Source organism: Canis aureus, chromosome 12, assembly GCF_053574225.1.
Source record: "Canis aureus isolate CA01 chromosome 12, VMU_Caureus_v.1.0, whole genome shotgun sequence".
Classification (NCBI taxonomy): Eukaryota; Metazoa; Chordata; class Mammalia; order Carnivora; family Canidae; genus Canis; species Canis aureus.
The window spans coordinates 46,934,316-46,948,455 of record NC_135622.1 but is presented as its reverse complement, the minus strand read 5'-3'; the positions used below and the strand labels follow the sequence as shown (position 1 = coordinate 46,948,455).

The window sequence follows — 14,140 nt, the reverse complement described above, 5'->3', positions numbered from 1 at the left end:
CCTGTGCACAGGGAGCTCCTGCCTGGGGATGCCATATGCTTTGCTTGTTCTAAGGCTCTGTTTGATTGCTTCTGGACCTGTGGCTACATTTGGGATAAAGGAAGGGTAGCTCTTCCTTATTTCAGGGCAGACTGGAGACCTTTTGCCTTTTGAAATCTGATCAAAAAAAAAAAAGACTTTTTGAAGGTTGAGGAGTCTCAGAGGATGGGAAGATGAGGCAGGCCTTTTGGGTTCTCCTTGTGCAAAGTGGGCCGGTTGCCCCAAGAGGACCCAAGGTCTAGGGCTCTAAGAGAAGACGCCTACAGCCCAGGCCCTAGGGAGGAGGTTTGGTTTCATCCAACCCCAACCCTAGATCCAGACTCTCAGTCTTATTCCCGCCTCCAGCGTTAGGTCTCTCTAGATGGTGCCATGTCACCCACCATCTCTAGGGGCCAGGCTGCACCCTGGGGCCACTCCCACAGGGTCTGCACAGAGGAAACTCGGCCCTGTATGTATTGTGTGGGACCGAGCTTGTCGTTGCGTGCTCTGATCACAGTCCCCAAAGAGCTGCCCCCGTGGGCAGACATGAGAGCGGTCTTTGTGGAACTGAGTATTAGACCCTGTGCACCTCTCAGGGGTGGTTACGGGCACCGGGTGGTTGAGCTGGGGGGCATGTTCCAGAGCCTCAGATGGATGGGAAAGAAGGGCAGAGGTGTTCTAAACTACCCGGCATTCCAGCTTCCAGAGATTCCTTTCAGAGCCCCAATTTGCATTTTGTTCAGCAAACTCCGGACTGGGAAAGCTTGCCGCCGGGATACCAATGAGTAATAGTGCAGCGTGTCTGGGGCAGGCCGGGGCCAAGAGCCCGAGTTCCATGAGGAAAGCGAAAGGGGTGCAGAGGTGTTCTCCCATAGTGAGTTTTCAAATTCCTCTTATGATCTGTCTTGCATTCTAAAGCAAAGGACATAAATGCTAAACTATGGTTCTTGCCAGTGCTGATAAGGAAACCAGTGAATGCAGGAGTCTCATTAAGAAAATCCTAAAATTTTAGTCTTATCACTGCTGCAACATAATACAGTAAGTATGTAAATTCTAACCCCGCTCGGCTCCCCCACTCCCTGAAATCCCTTTTAGCTACGGCTGGAGGCCCGTGCTGCAGCCTCAAGTGCTGTCTGATTCGGATTTGTCCCTCTGCCTTGGCCTTTAGGGAGTGAATCTCCAGTTGGAGTGGACAGGGCTTTGCCCCTTGCCACGTCCGGCTGCTGCTGCGGTGCCCCGGGTCAGTGAACACCGGCTGAGTCCCTACTGTGTGCAGGGGCGGTGGTGGGAATTGTGAAATACCCGAGTCGGGCTGAGTTCATCTCCCAGGGAGAGCCAATGAGATGAGGAGGGAGCACAGATTTATAGGCCAAGCCGTTGGCCGACCTTGTCCCCAGCAAAGGCTCATTTCAACAGGCTTCTCATCCAAGTGATTATTTGCTGTTTGTACGGCTTGGACTTGGCAACGATCCTACAGTTCCTGCTAGCAAAGAGGGAACCTTGAAGTAAGTGCTTATCTCATAAAGAGACGATTCATGGAGGAAGGCTGGTACCTCTCTTGGGACTGGCCTGGACCCTCCAGTCCGGCTCTGTAATGATAATGACTCTTTTTTTTTTTTTTTTTTTTTTTTTTTTACTAGCGGGTTTTCCTCTTCCAAATTCCTTCTGCATCTGGGGTTTCTTGTCCTCCCCCACCGCACCCCCATGAGGTAGGTAGAGTAGACCTGAGGATTCCCATTTCCCCGAGCAGGGAGCCGACGCGGGACAAGGGAGGTGCCTTGCTCAGCCACAGTGGGGAGCAGCCAAGGCCGCGGGGCGCTGGCTTCTCCTCCGCATCCCTTTCCGCTCCACCGACGCCCAGCTGGCCCCGCGGTGGCCCAGGCACCAGGCGCTCGGGCCAGAGGGGTCAGGAGGGGCTCAGAGGGGCTCAGGAGAGCCGGGAGATGCCCCATCCCCGGGGACCAGTAAGAGGTGGCAGGGGAGAAGCCGTGGCGCAGAGGCACACCGATTCGTGTCCACAGCTACGGGGGGTGGCTTCCGCGGCCGCGCTGCTGGCAGGCTGCTGGGCCAGGCGTCGCATTTCAGCAACGCGATCCTGCTCCGGCTCCGGCTCCGGCTCCGGCTCCCGGCAGGGCACAGGGCGAGTGCGTGGGAGCAGGCCGCCAGCCCTCCCTGCCGCGGTCTTCTGCTCAGAGAGGCGGGGGCTGGGGTCGGGCCCGGGCCATGTCGGGGTGCTCCTTGCTTCTATCTCTTCTATTTCTTGGCCCACCGTGCCAGCTTTCTCAGAGTAAGCAGTGCCCTGCGTCCCCCCACCCAAGACCCAGGACAAATCACCGCGTCTAAAAGCCGGAGTTTCTGAAGGGCTTCGCCGAGAGAGAGAGGAGCACATTTGGTCTGAAAACGTTCCAGGAAAACAAAAGCCTCCCAGTCTCCCTGCCTCTCGGCAAAAGAATTGGAAAAGCCTTTTCCAAGTGCATGTGTGTAGGGGGATTGGAGAGGAGGCAATTTATATTTGCTAAGGATCTTATTTGAAAGTAATTTTGCCCCCTCTAATTTTTTTTTTTTTTGAAGATTTTATTTATTCACGAGAGACACGGAGAGAGAGAGAGGCAGAGACACAAGCAGAGGGAGAAGCAGGCTCCATGCAGGGAGCCCGATGTGGGACTCGATCCCGGGGCTCCAGGATCATGCCCTGAGCAAAGGCAGGCACTAAACCGCTGCGCCACCCAGGGATCCCCAGCCCCCTCTAATTTTTTATTCAAACCCTCTCGGACTTTGGTTCTCATCTGAGTGGCAGTGATCTCCAAAATTTGCTGACATTCTGGCCCCATAAGAATAGATCTAACTTATAATGACTGAGATTTGTTTTCAAAACATTTCCCTGAGTCAGCAGGGCACCCAGGTGCAGCCACAGGGCTGATTCTGGGGATGGGAGGCCAAAATGCACCACTTAAGGGTGCTGGGAGCAAAATATTCCCGTCTAGACATGGAGGAGGGAGGAGGAAACCAGAGGAAACTGGCCCCGCCTGCCCCTGAAAGAGAAGAACTCTCCCTTTGTTCACTGCCCACTGCTTATTCCTGAGCCTGGCCCCACAGGAGGGCAGAGGAGACTTTCTTGGGCTTGGCCTGGGGAATTCCTTTCCTTTCTTGCTTCCTCCTACGCCACGTGGCTTCAGAGCATGACATTTCTGTTCAATGCTGTCAGTGCCTTGGTTTGAGGAGAATGTCTGTGTACCCAGGTCCCTTGGCCAAGAAGAACTGGTGCCCAGAGCCTGCTGGCATCTGCTGCTCCGTCTCCCTTCCCCTCCCATGTGACAGCCGAAGAGGAACAGTGCCTAACCCGAGGTGGTGGGGCAGAGCTAAGCAGGAGGTAATGCAGGCCAGGCCCGGTCCTTAGCTTTGCGTGCCTGGCTGAGGTCTTGCTGCAGCTCTGGGCAGGAAGGGCAAGGTATAGAACCAGTTGTGACTCGCCTCACTCCTCTGAAACTTAATGACCCAAAAGCTCCAGTCCCTGCCCCTACCCACAGGGAAGCCTGCAGAGGCAGGGCCCACGAGCTATTTTTAGAAAGCTATCAGGTGCACAGGGTAGCCAGTTGCCTTTTTCCACCTGCTTGGGGTCATTATAGGGATCCTATGACTGTGCCACAGGCCCTGCCTGTCGGCATAAGAGTCTCACTGGGTCTGGGGCAGCCACTAAGCTCCCTCTCAGTGTAACCAAGCCATGTCTCCAGGCTTGCCTGGCCATGGCAAGTGAGCCACTGACATCCTTGGCCCATGGTCATTTTGTCCTTGGAATTACAAATGATGGACCCTCATGCTTGTCGTCCTCTGCATCCTTGAGAGGAAGTTTTCAAAGGTCAGAAAGTACAGTCAGGTTAGGAAGAGTCTTGAGGGATCCCTGGGTGGCGCAGCGGTTTAGCGCCTGCCTTTGGCCCAGGGCGCGATTCTGGAGACCCCGGATCGAATCCCACGTCGGGCTCCTGGTGCATGGAGCCTGCTTCTCCCTCTGCCTATGTCTCTGCCTCTCTCTCTCTCTCTCTCTGTGACTATCATAAATAAATAAATAAATAAACAATTAAAAAAAAAAAAAAAAGGAAGAGTCTTGAATTGGGAGCCCACCATAAGGAGTATCGATTCACTGAGCTGAAGGTCCCAGAGCCTTTGTTCTACCAGGAAGCTGCACAGCGTGTGCAGTCAAGCAGGAGCATGCCTGTGTGTACCGTGCACTTCATTCCCCAACAGATGCAAGGGCTGTGGGCTTTCTGAGAAAGCTTTGTACAGATGTGGTGCATCAGGAAGGGTTTGATCAGGGAATGCAGGAGGGAAGGTGTCAGGAGACTCCTAAGGAGTGCTCTCGGCCTGGAAGTGGGGATAGCTCAGGGTATGACTAGGAACCACGAGGAGACAGTGAGGCTGGCACAGCCGGCTCTGCAGGGACAGCACGAGAAGAGCCTGGGGAGAACAAGAGGTGGCACCAGGTGTGAAAAGCCTTGAATGCCAAGTGAGGTGTTTGGACTCGATCTAGTGGATCAGAGCCACTGAGGGTCAGAACAGGAAAAGATAGAGGAGGGTGGGGGCATGGTGGCCAGCTCTGCTTCCCACTTCCAGGTCGCTGTGGGTCTTCCTGGCCCCAGGGCAGCAGCCACAGCTTCCGGGCAGCATCTTCATGAGCCCACCCTCCGACTGCGTTCCCAAGTCCCGTGAGGGTGGTGTGCTGGACTGGCTTGGCGGCTCCCAAGAGCCCATTGTTGACGTCTCTTCCCAGCTCCGTGGTCACTGACATCCTGTTGGTAGCTCGAAATCGAACCGGGAGTGTTTATACAACAGAGACTGGCAAACGCTACACATCAGGGTCTAGCTGTTTTGTTTGTTTTGTCTCCCCCACCCCACCACCACGAGAGCCAGCTGGCAAACATTTCCCAGCACAGCCCTGGGTGACAGTGGCTCCCAGAAGAATCCATGCTGAGGAGTAAGAGCAGGATCAGCAGTGACCACATTCGTGGACAGGAGACATGCCCCCTGCCCCAGGGAGGAGGCCAAGGATGGAAGCGGGGAGGGAGCCTCTGCCAGGACAGTCGTTAGACCTTAGTTGAGCAGTCCCAACGTTATTGGCCGATCCTGAAACCAGATTCCTTAACATGGACCAGAGGAGCTGGGATGCTCCTCACCCGGAGGAAACATGCTCTTCCTGCCTTTCTGCTCCCTCACCAGAGCCCAGCTACACTGAACTACTTTCAGCTCCTGAAATGCAACCTGCGTCTCCTCCTTCCAAGCTTAGCACATGCTGTCCCTCCCCGAGAAGTCTCTCAGCTCACCCCATCTCGCGCTTCCCAGCTTGGGGCACTGAAACGCTGGGCCCAGGACCACACTCAGTAAATACCCGGCTGGCCGTAGCTCTCCTCCTGCATGCTGGCAGAGCGTGAGAGCCAGGATGGGGAGGGATGCCTTTCCTTGGATGGGCAGAGGAGCTTGCCAGCAGAGAAAGCATTGTGCAGGACTTTTTTTCTTAATAGTGAGTCTGGTTAGTCTTGACTACACGGTGGAAGCAGCAGGGTTTGTTCAATGCTTTAGAGTCACAAAGCCCATAGAATTCTCCCAGCAACCTGGTGAAATGAGTAGCATTCCCATCTTAGGCATGAGGAAACTGAGGGCCAACTGGTAGACCCCAGGCCTTGACCCTGGCTCCTAGGACCATCCATCTAGAGCTCGCTTCCTGAACCGAGGGCTTCAGATCCTCCATCCTGAGTGAGATCAGACATCAGGAGCCCACCTTGTCCAGGAGATCGGAGTATAAGGCCTAACTCCAGAGACAGGTCTGCAAACCCCATCACCACCACCTGTCAAGGACTTGCCTCCTAAAAACGGGCATTAGTGGTGGCAATGAATATACTGTTGCATTTGTTGCTCTTTTGGGAAAAGAAAAAACCTGGCTTCTTAGAGCTGTTGTATTTTATTTTTCTGTAAAGAGGAAATTAATTTTAGTCTTTCTTTTTGGTTTAAAATGTTGTTCTTTGCTTTTTCCGCCCTACAATTTAAAAGGAAACATTTGTCTGTTGAGAAAAGAAATGATAATTATAGACTAAAAATTGTTTCTATTCTGATTTGAAAAAGTGACAAAAAAAAAAAAAATTCCATCGCACAGATGGGGCCCTGCTGACGGAGGGTGTTTAACAATGAAGCTCCAGGCCGGTTCAGGGCTCAGAGTAGCATTCGAGGTGGATTTGGGCTCCAGTATAGTTCAGGGAGGGGCTCTTCCCGAGGCTAGTCCCCATTTCCGATGCTAGTAGGTCGTCACCGTGAGGTGTGGACCCTGCTCCCTCCCAGTGGCTCACCAGTGGGAGGGAGGAAATGTGACTGGATGACCTGTGGATTGTGTGGCCCATTAGGTGAGCTGTGTGGACAGGGCCAGGTACTCCCTTGCATGGCCCCAGAGATCCAGAGCCGCCCAGCTTTATTCCCTTAGCCGAGAATTTTACTTTTCAGCTTCACCAAATTACAGTTGCTCCAAGTCCTTTGATCAATAAAGCAGGAAAGTGATTAGACTGTGAAATTAAACTAATAATGCCACGCTATTAACCCTTGATCAGTGGGGAAAGAGCTCCAAGTAAAGGCTATTTCCTAAATCCATATTACCCTTTGGATACATGTATTTACTTTTTGGAAGAACTCCTGGGAGCACGTGCACACCCTAGATTCCTTTCTTTCCCGCCAAGGCAGCATGATTGGCCGTGCAATACCCCGGCGTGTGTCATGGCAGGCCAGGATGGGTCGAGGGAACCGAGTCTGCAAGATAGCTGAGGGCAGCCCATTGTGTCTTGGGGTGGCTGAGGATGATGGGCTCAGTGCTTCGGCTGCACGTGTGAGCCCCACAATCCCCCCTCCCCGCCCCCTGAACTGATCTTCTGGCCTGTGGATCTGGTCACAATACAACAAAGGCTCTCTTGTCACAGAGTCAGGGATCACGTCTCAGGTGTGGCCAAGTCCTTGAGAGGCCACGGCTTATCACTTGCCAAAGAGGTGAACATGGACCAGGCTGGGCCTCAAACATAAGCATCAAAACCAGTTCAACTATAGCACTTCCGTCCTTCCAGCCCTTCTGCCCTGCACCGCATAATCTCAGCGCTACAGAGCAGGAAGGCATATGTTATTACCCCTATTTAAGGGATGAACAAACTGAGTCTGATTGAAGCCCTCTGGTCACACAGCTAAAGATACAAGCCCAGCTCTAGAACCCTGGTCCAGAGCCCTTTGGTCCTCGGAGCTGTCTCCACGGGGCTGTCCTGGAATCAGCAGTCTTTGTCCTTCCCTGGCCTCCCCACTGAGGAGGAGGAGCTAGCACACCCTTCCCACTGGCCCTCCCACCGCTTGTCCTCCACCGGGACCTGTCAGCTCCATCACTGTGGAATGTTGCCAAGGATCAGACCCCCTCTCTAAAAGTGGTGATGGTATTTAATAACTAATTACTCTAATGATCCTGCAGAAATGCTGGAGACCTGTTTTAGGAGAGATGTCAATTAGAGCCATCTGCACGGTGAATAAAGGAGCCCTACCCCAGCTGTACTGTTGAAACATGTTAGCGTTTTCCTACCAGCGGCCATATGGTACTTAACGAAAGTGAATTGTTCACACTGCACAACCCGCGCCTCCTGATGAATACCAGCATTTTGTTTTGGAAAATAGTTCTTCAATCGTGTGGAATATTTTTCAATGCAATAAGTAGCAAGTTGGAAGCCGGAAAGCCCTTGAATGCAAAAAGACTTCCATCACCTCAAGATGTTCTTCCTCCATCCCAGCCCGTGCCCTTCTCCTGCCGCCTGCCAGGCCCAGCCCCGCCCCGGCTCCCACATCCCACCTGTGCCCGGGCCTGAGCATCTGTCTCCAAATCTGCTCAGTGTGGCCGAGGCCACACAGGGATCTCGCCCCACCCCACCTTTGTGTTTTTAATTTGTGTGAAATTAGAAGCAGGAGGTTCAAAGCTATGTAGAGCGAGAGCCCTGAGCTCCATCTGGAAGGGCACAAGACATTGGGCACAAATCCCCCAAGAGTTGAAAAGTAGCACAGGGTGTTTAATTGGGTGTGTGGCTTCAGGGAAGGGTTAACTCTCTATTTGTGTCTGTTCTTTTTAAGAAGTACAAGTCTCAAGTCGATACCTGGTTGCTCGGTGAGGTGGAGGTGGTCTATTTCTGGGGCTCAGCAGAAGCCTGCGTGAAGCCCCTCTTCTCTGGTCACCAGCACAACGCCACCAATCAGTAGTGACTACCAGCCACCTGGTGGCCACTCCCTGACCTGTGGCCAGACAGCTGGGGCCCAGGGGTAGAGCCACCCTGTGGATTCCATCCACTGAGAACAGATATGTTTCAGAAGCAGATCAGTGCCAACAGGAGGCCTTTGTTTGGCGATCATGCTCTGATGGTTATGCCCCCATATTCCACCCACTGCCAGGTCGTGCTCGGCGAGGGGACCCTGTACTTCCTCTCGGGGCTCTGTGATCTCAGTGAGCTGAACGCTCTGCTGTCAGAGCCACCAGGAGGACACTATTTTATTGTAATCTGCTCTGGGACCAGTACAGTTTCACTTCCCGGCACTGTCTATTCTGGAACTTTCCCTAGAAGCGAAGTCACTTATTAAGGCTTAATAAAAGGCAAGATTGACTGCAGTTACTGATACAGAAGATCTGCTGCAAGTCCTGATACCCGAGATGTTCTTCACAAAACCGTGGTCCCATAAATCTCACTTATTTCCAATTCAGCAGCAACTGATCCCAACTTACAATAATGATCCTAAGTTCAGCTGAACATGTCCTTAAAGGAGATCCTTCTGGGTGAAAAATAGCAGAAATTGTGCTCACATCTGTCCCTGATCAGCAGACTGCACGATTGCTTTCCACATCTATGACCTGGGTATTTGCTCATTCTCATTGACACCTGTACCCTAACAGACACGTGTCTGAAAGAACTGTGTCACGGTCACTCCCAGGTGGCCTTCTCAATGAGGTGACCAAGGCCAAGGGCAGCCTCTATTGCCCCTGCTCATGAAAGGTGCCCAGAGCATCTCGGCTAAGTCACCAGCCTTTCCCTTAGACCAATTCCAGAAAGGCCCAGGCCTACCCTGCTGCCATTCTCGCCCCAAGTGGGGGCATGCCTGACAGTTACCCTAAAGAGTTAACTTTTCCTCATTTGGGGGAAGTGGAGTGGGGGGAAGGCTGGGGCCACTTTGACATATGCTGCCTCGTCTGAACGTGAATGCTGTGCTCAGACACTGAATTTGATGAATTGCATTATAAAATTTAAAAACAAATTTAAAACTCTATTAACTCCCTGTAATGGCCTCCTCCTGGAGTACACACACAGCGAGGGCTCGCTGGCAGGGAGAGATACTCTGGTTTGCAGTGTGCTCCACTTGCAGCTGAATGGAGACGGGTGGGAGCTGGTGAGGCATGTAGTGGGTTCACACCCCCTCTGCTCCTTGCACCACCACCCCCTCCTGGGCCGAGAGCGAAGCCCCTGCAAACAGGCCATCACCGGATTTGTATCTCCACGGTTAGACTTTTGTCTGGGATCCTTGGTTAAAACCTAAATTCTGCTTTCTTTCAAAGCTAAAACACTTCTTTCGAAGCTAAAACATTTCTTTCAAGACTAGACCATGGGAGTGGTGAGCTTATAAGATGTGGCTAAAGCCCGGGGTGTGGGGAGCTCATCCACACTTAGAGGCCTGTGGTTTGTGGGTCAGCATGTCGGTGTCGGGCAGGAGGAGGTGCATTCCCAGCATCATCCTCCCACCCTCTGCACCAGGAGAAAGGTCAGGGCACTGAGGTTTGTTGTTCACTGCAGGCCTCTGCAAATCAAGGAGCATTCTGGGGAAGGAGGGGCATTGGCCTGGCTCCAGACTGCCAACTGGAGGGAGATGAACTTTTGTTGAGATCGGAGCCAGCCCTGCAGCTGTGTGTGCACATGGGCAGAGAGTAGGAGCTCTGCTGGCAGTGAGAAGTCCTGGGGGCCAAGGAAGAGCTCCCTCGTGTCTCAGATACCCCAGCTGAGAGCATGAGGGGCTGTGTGGCCTGGTCTTTGGGGAGCTCACAGGTTTTCTGCCACCAAGTAGCTTCTCTGAGAAGCAGTTCTCCCTTCCTCTGTGCAGATAAAGTAGTTTGGAGATATTTGGGGAGGAAGAAGGGTGGCGTACATATATGGCAGGCCTGGGTGACCAAAGGCAGTGGAGAACGTATGTGTTTGTGAGTGTGAATGTGTGTGTGTGAGTGTGTGTGTGTGTGTGTGTGTGTAAAATAAGCTGTGCCTTGTAATGTGACTACCCATTGCCCATTCCCGGGGCTGCAGGGTTAATGTGGACTTGGGTCAGGAATGTCTGTCTTTCTGAGAGCACGCTTCTGAGCTGGTGTTCCACACTTTGGGGAGGAGGCTGGGACAGTCTGGGCTGGGGTGCTAAAGAGATTCATGGCATTTGGTGTTAAAAGAATATCTGAGCCTCTCTCAGGAGTAACGCAGCTGATGCCACAGCAGGAGCTCCTGGTCTCTGACACAACTTCTGTGTCACTTCTAAGGATCCTTGACCCTGGCTAATAGGTAAAAGTCAGGTGCAGGAGAAGCTCCCAGAAAGCTCCAGGTGGAGCGGGGCGTTTGGGGTAAAGGGAAGGGAAATGACTTTGTAGTCATTTGAGGACTATCCCCCCACTTCTCTCAGGACTAACAGCGTAAGCAAGAATTAGGGGCATCTATAGCAATGAAGAAAAGCGAATTTCCTCATGCTAGCATACTCTAGAAGGTCTATTCCTGGGCAGTTGTGCTAATTACAAGGCCCCCTCTGCTTCCAACGTTCTGAGCCTGCTTTGGACCAGTTTGTATAATTAAGATTGCTTTTAGAAAAAATAATTGTACTTAAATTAGCCCCCATTACTTTAAATAAATAAGATTTTTCTATGACATTAAAAAAATAACAGATATATGCTTACATAAAGTGGAGTTTACAGAGCTCCTTTTGTGAATGTGGTATTGCCCCAGCCATCTTCAGTGAAATTTGAACCAAGCGAGGAAGCACCGAGCTTTGAAAGTCCTCAGTTGTTTGACTGCCTCTCGGCCTTGGCCCCTCAGTGCAGCAGGCTGAAGCTTTGGTTTTAGTGAATGTCTTCCCACAGCACAGCAGGCCGCCGAACGTGGGCTTCAGAAACATCCAGAGCCAAGGTTGAATCCCAGAGCAGTGCTTTGTGAACCTGGAAGTCACTTAGCCACATTGCACCTCTTATGATCTATCTTGTAGGGCCCCTGTCATCATGATGATTTTATGATGTGAAATCATGAGGTGAAGCATCTAACCTAATGCCTGCTACGTAACAGGGTAACAGGCCTTCAGTAAGTGCTCTCAGTGCCTGGAATTTCCTCTCTCTGGCCTTGTGTTGAAATCCTATGCATCCCTTAAAGGGCTAGCCTGACTGCCCCCTGCCTCCAAAAAGCCTTCCCGTGGGCCTCAGCCAGAATGATGGATGTCTCTGCGGCGTTACAAGGTTTGACCTTGGGCTCCAGCCCAGATGCCAGTCTTCTTCCTATACAGCTGGGCATCCCCTACCTGCCATGGCAGCACCCAGTCCCATGCCCTGAACAGAGCAAGTGCTTGAGACAGGTTTGTACAGTGAATGGGACTCAAGTGACACTTGGGTCCCACGGTCTACTCTGGGCTCCAGGGATGCAAAACTTCCCTTGCCAGACCACTGTGGATGGCTAATGACCTGCAAAATTATAAAAACAAAACAAAACAAAAAAAAAACCTAAAACTGTCTTTTGTGGTGACTCAGGGCTGAGGACATCTTGGGTTTCACAGCCTAGAACCCCCAACAGGTTTTTTATAAGCCCCCTAACCCTGTTGATGTTGCAGCAATATCGACTGGCTCTAGAAGAAGCTGCCAAAATGCAGTCTGGCACAAAGGAATGTTCTGGGCAGATGGAAATGGCCTGCATCTTGATTGGGGTAGGGGTTATGCAGGCACATGCATTTGTCACAACTTGTCAAACTGCATGCTTAAGATCTGACCAGTTACTTTATGGAAATTGCATCTCCATAAAATTACTTAAAAAAAATTGCAACCTGCCTAGGCAGACCAGGCTGAGGGGCCTCTTCTGGTCCTCCTGTCTTCTTCTTCCTCTGTGGGTGAGTTGGCATTGAGAAGTATGGCTAAAGCCAGCATGTCACAGGGTTGCTCCAGAAGGAAAGGGACAGAACAGCCTATGTGCTTGTGGAATTATAATCCTTTCGGCCCTGAGCCTGGTCCAGCTGCATAGGAGACCCCCACTCACTCCCCCACACCCTTTCCTTAGCCTGCTTCTGCAGAGCTGCCAAGTGCCGGCTCTCAGCTTTGCAGCCTCACTCAGTCACAAGCTGGAGGCCACCTGTCACCAGAGGGCAGAGGGTTAACATTAATGCAAATCCCAAGGCTCCTCTAATATTTGTGCGCCCATGTTCATAACAGCATTATTCATAATAGCCAAAGGGTGGAAGCAACTCAGGGCCCTCTCGATCACTGGATGGATGGATAAACAAAATACAATGCAGTATTATTCAGCCTTAAAAAGGAAGGAACTACTACAGTCATGGGTGGATACTACAACATAGATGAACGTTGAAGATATTGTACTAGAATAAGCCAGACACAAAAGGACACATACGGTATGATTCCACTCCTACGAGGTCCCCAGAGGAGTCAGAGTCCTAGAGGCAGAAGGTAGAAGGGTAGTTACTATGGGCTCTGGGGAAGGAAGAATAGGGAGTGTTAGTGTTTAATGAGTACAAAGCTGAAGATGAGAAAGTTTTGGAGATGGATGGATGGTAGTGATGGTCACACAACAACGCCACTGAAATCTATGCTTAAAATGACAAAAATGGTCAGCTTTATATTCTGTATATCACAATTTTAAAATTTTTTAAGAAAAAGAACCCCCCAAAAAAACCAAAGCCCGAGCCTACCTTGTACCCCCCATAAATTGTGACATCTCCTATTTCAGAGGCAATGTTTGCCTGGAGATGCACTTTCTGTACTGAAAACCCAGATGTAGAAAACATAGACCATCTCTGACCGCCTACCTCTTTTCTTCCTTTTTTTTTTTTTTTTTTCCTACCTCTTTTCTTAAAAACAGAGTGGAGGCCCTTTCAGAGTGACAAGTGTCCCTCCTTAATGCTGATCTTTTTCTCAAGACAGACACAGTCACACCTCTGGTTTCTCTTGATTTTCTCATGTTGACTCTCTCAGGTGACATGCAGCCTCCACCTGACAGCCAAGGGGTGAATTTTCCTTTATTGCTCTGGAAACTCCTAGCATCATAATTGGGATGACCCCATCTGCAAGACCCAAGGGAGCCCCAGCTGCAGAAATTACAGCACACTCTGTAGAAGGGGCCTGGCTGTCAGGGTGGATTGGCTCATGGCCTCTAATGCAGAGTGACACCCAGCACTTGTCACAGCGGGGAGCCAGGCTCCCAGACAGGCACATGGCAGAGGACTTAAGGAGGCCAACTCTCCCACCTTTGCCCCAGGATCAGATTGGATTTGCCCCGGAATGTCATAACGCTGCACCCATCACCATCTCAAACTCACAGCAAACACGCAGAGGAGAGAATGTCTTGGCACAGCAGCATTCCGCAAGGGGCTGCTGACCTTTTTTGTTTGCAAAACAAGCCTGGAATGTTGAGTTCCTGCTATCTTTCCACAAAGGTCTGTTGCATTTGGGTCTTGAGGGGAAATGGAAAGAGGATCCATTGAGAGATCCTGAGCCCATGCTGTGGAAAGAAGTCATATACTGTTGACTCTAGAGTGGCTGTCAAAAAATACATGGCACACATTATAAACAAGGACAGTGACATTCTAAGACGAACTTCTGGTTTCTCCTTCTATCTAATGAATAGTGAAAAACAAAACACAACGCGCGCCCACCCTTCTTCAGGCACAGTGGAAGACTGTTCTGTTCTGTTCTGGACTGGCTGGCATCTCCCTCGTGTCTGTCGTGTTCTTGTTGTCTGTGGAGCCTGGATGAGGGTACGTGGCTCTTGCCCCACACCAGCCCACCTCTGGTTACCACCTGCCTACGGTCTGGCTCTCTGTCTCTGCTTCTGCATTTGTTCTGAGT

At 51.4% G+C, this 14,140-nt stretch overlaps 1 protein-coding gene across 2 annotated transcripts in view; it reads left to right on the top strand.

The window, feature by feature from the left end:
• The window catches only part of KLHL29 (kelch like family member 29), a 305,917-nt gene that overhangs the window by 128,568 nt on the left and 163,209 nt on the right, over positions 1 to 14,140 (top strand). The window contains exon 1 of one of the 2 annotated variants that reach the window (XM_077843978.1): positions 1,402 to 1,523. The exons of the other annotated variant lie outside the window; for it this stretch is intronic. The gene's annotated coding sequence lies outside the window, so the exon portion shown is untranslated. Of the gene's footprint in view, positions 1 to 1,401; positions 1,524 to 14,140 lie in introns of those variants that run through there. 2 annotated transcript variants of the gene reach the window in all.